This window comes from Pan paniscus, chromosome 9 (assembly GCF_029289425.2).
Source record: "Pan paniscus chromosome 9, NHGRI_mPanPan1-v2.0_pri, whole genome shotgun sequence".
Classification (NCBI taxonomy): Eukaryota; Metazoa; Chordata; class Mammalia; order Primates; family Hominidae; genus Pan; species Pan paniscus.
Genome location: NC_073258.2, coordinates 47,934,551 through 47,946,981, shown reverse-complemented (window position 1 = coordinate 47,946,981; position 12,431 = coordinate 47,934,551). Strand labels below are relative to the sequence as shown.

At 47.2% G+C, this 12,431-nt stretch overlaps 1 long non-coding RNA gene across 1 annotated transcript in view; it reads left to right on the top strand.

Moving 5' to 3' along the window:
* Positions 1-11,549, top strand: part of LOC117974908 (uncharacterized) — a 29,709-nt gene extending 18,160 nt beyond the window's left edge. The window contains exons 3-4 of the long non-coding RNA XR_004665081.3: positions 9,680-10,292; positions 11,415-11,549. This is a non-coding gene — a long non-coding RNA (uncharacterized LOC117974908). The remainder of the gene's footprint in view (positions 1-9,679; positions 10,293-11,414) is intronic.
* The last annotated feature ends 882 nt before the right edge of the window (positions 11,550-12,431 follow it).

Here is a 12,431-nt window from a genome sequence, read left to right as displayed (position 1 = left end):
CAACAGGATAACAACAGCAAATGTGATGTAAGCAAAAGCTTGAGAAATACTTGTGCAACTAATCATGTTTGCCTTCTCTCTTGTACCTGTGCCATTGCCATGAGAACATGCCTGGGCTAGGATTAGAGACACTTGGAGCAGAGCTGAGTCATCCCAGCTGTCCCAGTTGAGGCCAGCCTAGATCAGTCGATGGCAACCAAGCCCTAAGCATGTTAGTGAGCCCAGCCATGATCAGCACAACCACCTAGCCAACCATCCCAGACCTGTGATCAATAAAGCCTTACTATTCTATACCACCTAGGTTTTGTGATTATTTATTTCACAGAATTATTATGGCAGTATGTAACTGATAGAAGCGGTGTACAGGGAAGAGTATTTGTTAGTCCATTTTCACACTGCTGATAAAGACATACGCGAGACTGAGCAATTTACAAAAGAAAGAGGTTTAATGGACTTACAGTTCCACGTGGCTGGGGAAGCCTCACAATTGTGGTGAAAGGTGAAAGTCACATCTCACATGGCAGCAGACAAGAGAAGAAGAGCTTGTGCAGGGAAACCATCAGATCTCATGATACTTATTCACTATCATCAGAATAGCCTGGGAAAGACCTGTCCCCATGATTCAGTTACCTCCCACTGTGTCACTCCCACAACAAGTGGGAATTCAAGATGAGATTTGGGTAGGGACACAGCAAAACCATATTAGAGCAGATCTCTGGAATTGAGCAGGCCAAGGTTTGAATCCCATCTGTTATTTGGAGTGTGTGTTTCTTTTTGAGACTAATCTCCTTACCCTTGAAATGAGGTAATATACTTCCCTCATAGGGTTACTGGGAAGATTAAACACAAGGTGAAGTAAATAAAGCCCCAGGGACATAAGCAAAAAATGATGGCTTCTCACAGCAATGCTCCAGAACAAACAACAAGGGAATACTGGGCCCAGTCCCAGGACTATCCAAGTGTGAAGCCAACACCTTTTCACATCAACTCCAAGGTAAGGATTAAGAACAGAATGGCCTGGTTCTAATCTTACCATGAAATGCTGCTCCCCTGAATCTTCCATTGCAGTGTAGAGAGCAGGACAGGCCTTTAAAAAATTAATGTTGCTTAAATTTAGGAGCCTGAAAAAAAAGCCAAATCCAAGATTTTCCTTTGGACTTGTGGTTTTGCCAGATAGATGGCAGTGATTTCAGGAAGGAGGGTTGCTTTTGTCCTGGGTATGGGTGTGTTTCAAAGTCCTCCGGGCACAGTTGGGAGCAGGGGCCAGCCTGGCTGCGTTTGCCCTGACTCTGTTGGTTGCCCCTCTGCATGCACATGCATTTTTGATGACAGATCATTCAGGAAATGTGAATGTTTCCCTGGGAGGCTTTGCTTTTTTCACCTGGCCTTCTTTTCTGGGCCTCCTGTGGGGCTGCCCTTTCCCTTCCTTTGAAGCCATTGTCTTCTTGACATGAAAAATGTACTCAGGTACGCTTATGGCTAATTATCTCAAGGGGGAAGAAAAAACAAAATGAACTCAAGGCTGAAATATAGAACCATTAACTCTGTAAACTCTGAAAAGTCATAAGATACTTTTTTAAAATTAAAAAAATACATATACATTTGAAATAGTTTCTTCTTAAACAGAATTAACTTGGGATGTTTCCTACACAATTTAGCTTCCTTCTCTCTCCCTCCACTCCCACCCCAGATAGCTCACTTCCCTTTATCATCTCTGATGCTGACGATGGGTGACAACAGTTAGCTGCACTGTACTCTGCCTCTAACTTATTTTATGACCTTGGATAAGTTACATTGCATTTCTGAGCTTCTGCTTCTCATAAGTAAGATGACATTGCTATTACATTTCTTTAAAATATTTGTTTAGTACTGTAAAACAATAATTTATTACCTCTTACAGTTCCATGGGCTGACTGGACTCCACTGGGAGTTCTTGATGTCTCTCGTGTGGTTGTGTGAGATAGTGGCTGGGACTGGACTCATCTGAAGGCTTGACTGGGCTGGATGCCCAAGATAGCCCACTTTTAGACAGAGGTGGCTGGCAGTTGATGCTGACTGTCAGCTGGGGACTGAGCTGAGAGTGTTAACTGGAGTCCCTAGACGTGGCTTCTCCACATGGCTTGGGCTTCTCATGGAAGGGCACCTGGATTCTGAGAGAGAGCATCCCAAGAGACACAAGTGGAAATGATAAAGCTTCTTATGACGTAGACTGGAGGTACTGAGACTTCACTTTTGCTACATTAGAAGGTTTGATGCTGACATTTTATGATTTCACAACTTGGATCCTCTGTCCTCTGATACTGAATCAGATAGTAGTTTATGGAGCTGAGCAGAGAGCCAGCTGGTCCTGGGCACAGAGGAGGCTGTGTTCCATGCTGAAGACAAGAACATATGGTGGACGTACCATCCTAACTATCTGGGAAGGGAGCTTCGTGGCTACATGGGAGTTATCATCTACCAGTGCCGGCTGCATCCTGGCTGTGCCCACCTCTGGACTCTGAATCTCTGCACCTCAGTACCCCCAACCCCAACACGACTGTGATGTTAGGCATATATTAGGCATGTGAAGATGAGAAAGAGAAGATATAGCTCCCATGTTTATCTCCATGAGAAGATAAGCCATAGGGAGAGAGAAAGACTGCTGTGCACGAGAGGGAGTGTCAAATGCCAAATGGATGTCAACAGTCAGGGTGTGCTAGAGGCACTCAGGGGAAGGAAGGCTGGGCATAGAGAGTCTTGCTGGAGGAGGTGACTCTGGATCTGAATCTTGAAAGGTGAGTAGGAATTACTCAAGGAAGGAATGGGAAGGGCATTTCAGGGGAGAGATCCATGTGAGTGAAATATGAGGACTGGCAGGGAACAGCAACCCACGTGGGTAACCACAGAGTGACAGGAGGTGAGAGGTGGTGGGAGATGGAGCTGGAGATGCAGGCAGGGCCCAGGGTCATGCAGGGCCTGGGAGGACAGGTTACAATATTCCCATTTTCCTAGACTAGGGCCTAGAAGCTGGGGAAGATAAAGGGACTTGACTAAGGTCACATAACTTGTAAGTGACCAGTCAGGCTTCGAACCCAGGACTCTGTGACACCTCAGTCTCACCCCCTTTGCATCATCGTGTAATGGCAGTTGCTGCTGCTGGTTTTCCCAGCTCCCTCTCCCATTTCTCTGAGGCTCCTGGCAGACAAAGGGTGTTGCTTTTCTGCACCATTTATTGTAGTGACTTCAATTAAACCATCTTGTGCTGGATCAGTGAGCAGCTCTAGGGAATCGATGAGCAGCGCTGGCTACCAGGGAAGCAGAGTCTCCTCCCTTTGTTCCTGCCCATCCTAGGTCTGGGTTCCTGTCCCCAGGTCTAGGGAGGACTCAAGAGAGGAAATGGGGACCAGGGGGGCAGGTAGCAAATCATGAGACAAGGAAGCAAGTGTCTATTACCTTCCTGACGTTGAGGGTGGGTGGCCAGCCCTTGGATGTTCATCTTTCCTGGCCCTGCCCACTGCTGCCCTTGCTCAGCTGCCTTCCTCTGGCTAATTGGGACCTGCAGCTGCAGCTCCAAGACAATGGGGCATCCCACCTGGCTGCCTTCGGTGCAGGCCCAGTGTGCAAGGAGCCTGGGCCCCAAGGAAGAGGAGCTAAGGGCCCTGTCCTAACTTGCTACATGGCCTTTGGCAGATTGCCTCCACTCTCTGAGGCTTCTTCTGGGGAAAAACAACAGGGTGGAAATTGCAGTACATGATGCGGTTGTTCTCCACTTGTCCTCTTCAATTCATTGTCTCTCCTTCTTAGAATTGCTCTGTGCCTCAGAAGGCTGATCCCTGTGGAATGAATCAATGGGTTCCTGTGTCTATTGGCTCCAGTATGATTTGGCCACTGGGAGACACAGGCAGGAGGCTGGAAAGTGGGAGAGTATTTCTTCTCTGCTACCTCTCTGCTTTGATGCAGGGTTGGGCCAGTGCCGTTCTGCCTGGCTATAGCTTCTGCCCAGTGGTCCTTCCCACTGCTCCAGGCCTCAATGGGCTCCAGTAACCTTCTTTAGGCCCATGGGTGGTTTCCAGCATGATATGGTTTGGATCTGTGTCCCTGCCCAAATCTCATGTGGAATTGTAATCCCCATTGTTGGAGGTGGGGCCTGGTGGGAGGTAATTGGATCATGAGGGCAGTTTTAATGCTTAAGCACCATTCCCCTAGTGCTGTTCTCATGATAGGGTTCTCATGAGATCTGGTTGTTTAAAAGTGTGTAGCACCTCCACCCTCTCTCTCTTCCTCCTGCTCTGGCCATGTGAATGCCTGCTCTGGCTTTGCCTTCTGCCATGATTATAAGTTCCCTGAGGTCTCCCCAAAAGCAGATGCTGCCATGCTTCCTGTACAGCCTGTGGAACTGTGAGCCAATGAAACCTCTTTTCTTTTTTTTTGAGACACAGTCTCGCTCTGTGGCCCAGGCTGGAGTGCAGTGGCATGATCTCGGCTCGCTGCAACCTCCACTTCCCGGGTTCAAGTGATTCTCCCACCTCAGCCTCCTGAGGAGCTGGGATTACAGGCACTCCCCACCATGCCTGGCTAATTTTTGTATTTTTAGTAGAGAGAGGGTTTCACCATGTTGGCCAGGCTGGTCTCGAACTCCTGACCTCAAGTGATCTGCCTGCCTCCGCCTCTCAAAGTGCTGGGATTACAGGCATGAGCCACCACACCCAGGGCCTCTTTTCTTTATAAATAACCGAGTCTCAGGTATTTATAGCAATGCGGCAACACACTAATACACAGCAGTTTGCAGTCTCTGGGTTTCTCAATATTCTTCTTGGTTTCTTTAATCTAGCCTTCTGTAAATAGTACCTCCTCAGTAAGGTCTCTTCAGTTGAACTATTTGAGCAGAGTTCTGTTTCCTTTTGGGACACTGATGTATTCTCTGAAGGCTGTTTCCAACTCTGAAGTCTTACACGTTCGTGAGGGGACGATGCAACGACCTGGCTGACTCTCAGGCACCGGAGCCTGGGTTATCCCGTGACAGTTTACAGGCTGAGTGATCCCAGCTCCTCGGTAGTTCTTTCTTCCCCTCCTTTGGTCCTCAACCTTCACAGCCTTTGCTCAGATTCCCATCATTTATTTCTTGTTTTAATCCGACTTTATTGAGGTATAAATTACAAATAGCAAACTACATCCATGAAAGTATACAGTTAGATGAATACCTATCTGTTAAAGCTTGAATGTTTGTGTCCCTCCAAATTCATGTTGAAACTTAATCCCCATTGTGGTGGTATTAACAGGTGGGGCCTTTTGGGAACTGATTAAGTCATGAGGGTTCTTCCCTTGGGAATGGGATTAATGCTCTTGTAAAAGAGGCTTCAGAGGCTGGGCGTGGTGGCTCACGCCTGTAATCTCAGCACTTTGGGAGGCTGAGGTGGGCGGATCACATGAGGTCAAGAGTTCAAGACCAGCTGGCCAACATGGTGAAACCCCGTCTCTACTCAAAATACAAAAATTAGCTGGGCATGGTGGCAGGCACCTGTAATCCTAGCTACTCAGGAGGTTGAGGCAGGAGAATCACTTGAACCTAGGACGCGGAGGTTGCAGTGAGCCTAGATTGTGACATTGCACTCCAGCCTCGGCAACACGAGCAAAACTCCGTCTCAAAAAAAGAGGCTTCAGAGAGCTGCCTGGCCCTTCTCATCCTTCTGCCATGTGAAGACATAGCGTGCATCCCCTCTGGAGGGTATAGGAACAAGGTGTCATCTTGGAAGGAGAGAGCAAGCCTTCACCAGACACCAAATCTACCGGCACCTTGACCTCCAGAACTGTGAGAAATACATTTCTATAATTTACAAATTATCTGGTCTGAAGTATTTTGTTTATAGCAGCATTTGTTTATAGCATTGTTTATAGCATTGTTATAGCAGCAGGAATGGACTAAGGCAGCATCCTTTTTATCCAGGACTATTCTAACAACTTTCTTTCTTTCTTTTTTTTTTTTTTTTGAGACAGAATCTCGCTTTGTCACCCAGGCTGGAGTGCAGTGGTGCGATCTCAGCTCACTGCGAGCTCCGCCTCCCGGGTTCACGCCATTCTCCTGTCTCAGCCTCCTGAGTAGCTGGGACTACAGGCACCCACCACCATGCCCAGCTAATTTTTTTGTATTTTTAGTAGAGACGGGGTTTCACTGTGTTAGTCAGGATGGTCTTGATCTCCTAACCTCGTGATCCGCCCGCCTTGGCCTCTCAAAGTGCTGGGATTACAGGCTTGAGCCACTGGGCCCGGCCTATTCTAAAAACTTTCTAACTGGGCTCCAGTCTTCATTCTTCTCCCTGCAAACTCATACTCCTCAGATCTGATCATGTTACTCTCTGATCATGTGCTGTCCTGCTCATAAATCCTGGCCAGTACTCCTTTGCCTTGAGGTGAAACCCTGGCCGGTGCTCCTTGACCTTGAGCATGACATAAGAAGCCTTCATGAGCTGGACTTGAGCTTTCCAGGCTCAGTTCTCCCTGATGTCCTATGGATGCTCCAGCTGTCATGAACTACTTGAGTCATACTCTCTCCAAGCTCTGACTTTGTATGAACTGTTCCCAGCCCTAACGTGCTCTGCAACCTCACACCTCTGACCATCAGCTTCCCTGTTTGTCTCACTAATTCCTCTTTGTCCTTGGCCATGACGAGTCTCTCTTCTGTGCTTCCAAAGTACATTGCAGGTGCTTCTCTTGTTACACTTATCCTGAACCATAAACAATGCCTGTTTCTCTTACTAGAGTGTGAGCCACTTGAGGTTAGAGTGTGTGTCTCATATCTGCACCCCTAGCTACTAACACTGTATATGGTGCATGATTCATTTTTCATCCATCCATCCAACAAATATTTGATTGTCTACTAGAGGCCAAGCACTCTTCCAGCATGGGACTAAGGAACTGTACAAGACAGGTGTACTAGTCATTCTGCTGTTGTATCTCTGCTCCAAATCCCACCTTTTTTTTTTTTTTTTGAGATGGAGTCTCACTCTGTTGCCCAGGCTGGAGAGCAGTGGCACAGTCTCAGCTCACTGCAACCTCCACATCCTGGATTCAAGTGATTCTCCTGCCTCAGCCTCCCAAGTAGCTGAGATTGCGGGTGTCCACCACCACGCCCGACTAATTTTTGTGTTTTTAGTAGATTTTTACTACTCTCTTTTTATTGGTTTGTTGTCTATCTTCCCTACCTGGAATTTAAGGTCCACGAGCCCATGAAATTTCATCATGTTGGCCAGGCTGGTCTTGAACTCCTGATCTCAAGTGATCTGCCTGCCTTGGCCTCCCAAAGTGCTGGGATTACATGTGTGAGCCACCGCGCCTGGCTCAAATCCCACCTTTTAATGCTCTCTTTGTGATGCTGGGGCTGGTATAACCTTTGACATGGGACTTCCGGTTTTCATTGGCAGTGATACTAGTTGGACACTGGAAGGCAGGCAGAGGAAGCAGGAAACTGATCTTTCCTTTATGCTTCCTCTATGCTTGCCAGGGTTGCCCCAGCAATGGCCCTTCTTCCTCGTGGCAGAAGCTGGCTCTAGTTTCTAGCTCCTTTCAACGCTCCCAGAACCAGCCTCCCTATGCCACCTTAGAGGTGAGTGGCAGCTGGGTGGTGCCCCCTTGGAGGACTGGCTCCTACCTCTGTGGGTTCTTCCTCACAGCACATAGATTCTTTTTTGCTTGTTTGTTTGTTTTTGAGATGGAGTCTCTGTTGCCCAGGCTGGAGTGCAGTGGCACAATCTTGGCTCACTGCAACCTCTGCCTCTGGGTTAAAGTGAGTCTCCTGCCTCAGCCTCCCGAGTAGCTGGGATTACAGGCACCCACCACCACGCTCGGCTAATTTTTGTATTTTTAGTAGAGATGGGTTTTTACCATGTTGGTTAGGCTGGTCTTGAACTCCTGACCTCAAGCAATCCTCCCGCCTCAGCCTCCTAAAGTGCTGGGATTACAGGTGTGAGCCACTGTGCCCGGCCCCAGTACATAGATTCTGACAACACACACTACTTCTTGTGGTTATTACCTCTGTCTTACTTCAGTGTTCGTGTTTAGATTTTTCCTCTCCCTCTAATATGTTTTATTGAAAGTAACTTCTTTTATTAAATGACATCTCTGAAATATGTAGTGCAGTTCCTGTTCTCCTGGCTGGACCCTGACTGATGCCATGGGGAAAGCCCTCAGGCTCGTGGACCTTAAATTCCAGGTGAGGAAGGTAGACAACAAACCAATAAAAGAAGGGTAGTAAAAAATGTTACAATGAAAAATTAGACAGGGTAATGGATGGAGCCTGGGCTACTTTAGATTAGTTGGGGAAAGTCTGTCCAAGAAGGTGACATTTAAGCAGAATTGAGTTTCCACCCATGTAAAGAGCTGGGGAAAGATGCCCCAGGGACAGAGACCAGTCAGTGCAAAGGCCTTATGATTTGAATGGGCTTGGATTCAAGGATCAGAAGGAGCGCTGGCATGGGCAGAGTGGGGTGAGGGACGGGAGCTGCAGAGGAGGGTGACTGAAAGGCAGGCAGGGGCTAGATCACATGGGCCTCCTTTGCCAAGGATTAGTTTCTCTTTTTTGTTTTTTTTAGAAATTCTGAATGTGTTGAAAAGGCTTTAGAGGGATTTAAAATATAGGAAATAACAAGGTCTGACTTAAATTTACAAAAGATCTCTCTAGCAGCTGACGGGCGACAGTCTATAGGGAGCAAGAGCAGAAGCTCTATTCTCCTCAGGGCAGACAATAGGCACCTTTCAAGGACGAGGCAAGTAAGGCCCAGAGAGCTGACAAGATCTGTCCTAGCTCACTCCATTTTGTACTTTTGGTTCCCAGACCAGTGGCCCTTTGTGGCTACACATTCTCTAACTGAGGCACAACTGACCAGGCTCCAGGTGAAGCTTCTCGGCCTGGTATGCAGAGAAGACGAAGCCCTTGGGGCAGCCCAGCACCCACCCTTGACAATACTCCTGCTTCATCACAGGTCCTGTTGTGCCCAACTCATGATTTATCCAGGTCACACCAGTCTGGTCTGTCACAGTAAGAGGTGGGTGAGCCTTGAAAGAAAACAAGGCTCCCTGGGGGTTTCTGTAGATGTTGGTGTGAATTCATAAGTCCCAAAATTTGCATTATTCTCCTTTCTTCTTCCCCAACATGTAGTCCATCACCAAATCCTTCTGCCTTTCCAAACATTTGCTGACTCTGGCCCCTTTTCTTCAGGGCCACCAGGAAACACACCTTCAGGAAGCACCTTTTCTGTTCTGTCCCAAAGGGCATGATCACATACACTATAATATGAATCATGACCCCCGGAGTTGTGTGGAGTTTCTGCATCTCTCCCTCCCCACTGTGGCTACCCTCATCCAGCAACCATCCTGTCTCTCACTGGTATTACCGCAGCTGAGACCCAGGTCTTAAGGAAGCTGAGACCCAGGCCAGCAGGGGCCTCACAGGTAGAATGAAGGTGATGCTGGTGGGATTTGGGGCTTACCTTGAATAGGCAGTAGGGGCATTCTGAGTAGAAGGGAGGGGTCACTTTGTAAGTAGAGGTAGGAGAAAGAGAAGAATCTTTTTATATGCTTCAGGCAACAGGTTTTTGCTTTATTGAAATAACCCTTCCTCCTGCAAATTTTGGGGATGGGGGAAATGGCTGGATGGGTCCTGGGAGTGCTGCTGAGGTGATCTCAGGTCAGAAATTTTTCTCCACAGCTTGGAAAAAGAGGAGGGTGTAAGACTCTGGATGAAGCTGAGAGATCCTTCCATGCTTGGCAACCTGAGAGACCACACAGACATGAGCTTCAGGAGACTCCAAAGCCTCGGATCCCCTTCTAAACTAGCACTGAATTCTGATTGGCTGTCTTTGCCTGCCTCAGTTTGTTCCTTTTACTGATTGGCTAGGTTCTTCTGCCCATGGCAGAGCCCTGCTCCAGCCACCGGATCCTCCCACCTGCCACAGTGTCACCTGGGATTGGCTGGGCTCTGAAAGGCCAGGCTGGCTTGACTCTTGCCATCATCAGATTCTTCCTCATTAAACAAATGAATCACAATCCTAATTAATTTGAGCAACAGAATTTATGTAACTACTCCCAGCAGGATGTCTGCTCTCAGTCAGCAGAGAGATTACTTCCTCTCTCTGGGAAATTCCAGCCTTGCTGGTCAATAAACCTTAATGATGACTGAAATCTCCCATCTGTCTCTGCTCAGGGCAGGTAACCCCTACTAAGCAGACACCCAGTTGGCTCGAGGCAGTACCCCGGGCACCGGCAGGACAAGGACAACGATCTCCCAGCCTAGATGTGTCCTGAGCCACATGGAGCACACAGTAGGTGTTTACTTAAGGACAGGGGCTACCCCTTCCAGGGAAGTTCTGAACCACTTAAAACCCACAGGAAGTGTTCAATGTCTACTTATGGAATAAATGAAAGGGAGGATGTGTCACTCAGATACTTATAAAATGGTCTCAAGATCCTAAACTCCAAGCAAGCTTCTCCAGCTCTTTCCAGCCTTTGCTCCCCCTATTTCCCATGACCATAACCCAATTCTGTCTTTTTCCTATTTTGAACTTTCCAGACTCAGAAATTTGGCTCTTCATGTTCCCTGCCCTTGAACTGTCCCAGCCCTCTCTCCAAAACAGGCTTCATGCTGGCTGCATGGGAGGGAGGGGTAGCAAAGTGGAAAGTGTTCCAGAATTAGCGCTAATTCTGGCTCTGCCACTTACTCATTGTACTTCACCTCTCTGTTCTTAACCTTTCTCTCATACATAAACCACACGGGGTTCTTGGGAAGATTAAATAAGAAAACATGGTGAAAATGTATTGCACAGTACTTGACTCATTTAATTGGTGACAGACAGTGTTTTAGGTAATGGAGATACAGTGGTGCTCAAGGCAGGCAAGATTCCTGCTCCCAAAGAATTTAATTTCCAGGAGACAAGAAGCAAGCTAGCAAATATATAAGATAATCTTAGTTAGGGATCAGTACTCAGCAAAAATAAAAAATGTATGGAGAGGGACTGAGGGGAGTGAGGAACTCTTTGAGGAGGTGCCACTCTGAGACCCAAATGACAAGAAGGAATTAACCACATGACATTCTAGAAAGAGGGAAAAGAATTGCTGTTAAGAAGATGTGGGTGTGTTAAAAAAAAATTGCAAAGTCCCTTAGGTACGACTGAGCTGCTAATGATCAATTTGAGGCTTCTGCTCTGTGTCTTATAGGTAAACGGGGTAAGGTTTGGTAGGACTGAAAAATTCATCCAGCCACCTATCTAGGGGGTGTGAGGGTCAAGATGTGGACCCAGGTCTTCTGCCCTTAAGAGCAGAGTGCTTGTCACTACAGCACAAAGAAGGTGCAAGAGAAAGGAAAAGTGAGTGGGAGGCGGTGAGGGAGGAACAGACTGCCTTGTCCTCTACCAGATCTAAATCTGTCTCCTCCTGATGGTTGGCAGGATTACAGGATCTGACTCCCATTTGGGCCTTCCACCTCTGCTGGCCTAAGCAGTCAAGTGTCAGAGAGCACTGGACCTAACATCTCCCTCACCAGAGCAGCTGTGATTCCTTCTTCATTTCCAGCAGGGAAGACCCAACAACTTTTATAATATGGGATTTCTTTTATTCTCATGATAATAATGTTCATTGTGGAAAATAAAAAAAAATGATAAAATAAAAATCAGCCAGAATTCCAACTTCTGGAGATTTTGGTGTCTTTCTGCAAAGTTCCTATGCACATAGATACTTTATAAAATTATGAACATACTGTACATACAGTTTTGGAATATGCCTTTTTCCTTCTGTCATGAAAAAGTCTTCAAATGCCTTTTAACAGCTACACAATAGTTCACTATATGAACCAACTCAAATGTAACTATTTTTGGCCTTTTATTATAAATAACACAAGAACCCTCAGTCTTTGCTACATAATGTCCTAACAGAGTAGGGGAAATGCTCCCCAATCCGGTGCAATGTCCTGTGCCCAGGGAAACCAATTTTTTTAAATTTTTATTTTAAGACGGAGTTTCACTCTTGTCGCCCAGGCTGGAGTGCAGTGGCGCAATCTCAGCTCACTGCAACCTCCGCCTCCTGGGTTCAAGCGAGTCTCCTGCCTCAGCCTCCCGGGTAGCTGGGATGTAATTTGATGCTACATTCTGAAACAATACACATATTTTAGATGCATGAATATTTTTTAACAATATTTTTATTAAATGATAAATTGCCAGGGAGGCAAGGGGGCCAGGATCAAGCCCTGGTCTCAGTATGCCAGAGTCTAAGGTGACTATGTTTGGTTTCTGCAGGGGCCTGCCATGGAGGCAGGCATGGGAGGGAGGAGTCAGTGGTTCTAATCATTGGAGGGTGTTGGGGGTGGAGTCAGGGTAACCCATCTGTAGTAGGCCTGGAGAAAAAAACCGGGCAGCTGGGGCGTGACTGGGAAAGCACTTGAGGACCTGGGTGGGGGCCAACATTCATTT